Here is a 1,149-nt window from a genome sequence, read left to right on the forward strand (position 1 = left end):
TGGTTTGAACCACTTACCTGCTGGCTGGTCGTCGGTGACACCAGGGCTTCTTAGCAAAGTATTAACACTTGCAAACCGCTATCACATTCAGAATATAAAATTATTTTAGAATAGAAATGAATCTTCTTAGTATAATGCCTTCCTAGTTGCTCATGAAATTAGAGGTGTGACTATAAAAAGTTATTGAGTCAAATAATTCGTTGTGTCAGCTCTCCCAAAGGATACTCCTGTTTGCATTCACCTGTGTTTCAGTGGCTCTTGGTTTGTGTCCATCCCAGACACCTTTATTTCACACACAGGCTAGGCCAAGATCTCGGTGGAGACGGTCACCAGCAGCCCAGGCTCCTCTCCATTGCTTCGCACCAGTTGAGCCTCTCTGGCTGGAATAAGCTGGCGCTGCAGTTGCACCCAGGTGCCCTCCTGTGCTTGCCTTCTTTCTCTGACTGTTCTCCTTCACACCCTTCAGTAAGCTGCCTCAACCCTGCGAGTGCTTAGTGTGCTCAAGGTGCAAGTTAAGTCACTTGGAAATGATCTTGCCCTAAACTTACTTCTCCACAACAAGGCCAAAAGCAGGCTGAGTCACGATGTAGACATGCCTGGTCTAACTATGGTAATATCTGTGCTGCATTCCCTTCTGAACAGTGCCCATGACCTTGATGTCCACATTATCGCCTTTCTTATAAATCTTTGTGTTCTTGGCCAGAGGAACGACATCATGTTTCTAGAAAGACCTGGAGAACATATAGTGGGAACCCCTCTTCCTACCCTGTGCCGTCATCATTTTGGTGGGTCACAGCAAGATGGAAGTTCCAGTTGAAAGAAAGACTCAAATGGCTCTTTAAAAAGAAAAAAGAAAATAATGCACTTAAGGGAAGATGTTTCTCCTCTTCTTCTACCTAGTGAATTCATCTTTGTAACTCAGATCAGATGCCAGTTTCCCTGTGAACTATTTTCTATCATAAAATATTTTTAAATTATTCCCTCAAGTGAGCTTTCCTTTTACACAAAATATTTATTTTATCTTCAACTATTTTTCTGCCCAATAGACTATAGCACACAATAGCGATTATGTCTTGACACAGTGTGAGGAATAGCTGCTGGACAGTGGTACTAAGTTATTAGAACTGTTCACAAATGCTCTGGTCCCCT

General features: G+C 42.7%; 1 pseudogene; it reads right to left on the bottom strand.

The window, feature by feature from the left end:
- Window positions 1-300: 300 nt before the first annotated feature.
- LOC105979167 lies at window positions 301-781 on the bottom strand (annotated as a pseudogene).
- Between the last annotated feature and the right edge of the window lie 368 nt (window positions 782-1,149).

This window comes from Echinops telfairi, unplaced genomic scaffold, assembly GCF_000313985.2.
Source record: "Echinops telfairi isolate 266 unplaced genomic scaffold, ASM31398v2 ScPeMD7_1713;HRSCAF=2227, whole genome shotgun sequence".
Lineage (NCBI taxonomy): Eukaryota > Metazoa > Chordata > Mammalia > Afrosoricida > Tenrecidae > Echinops > Echinops telfairi.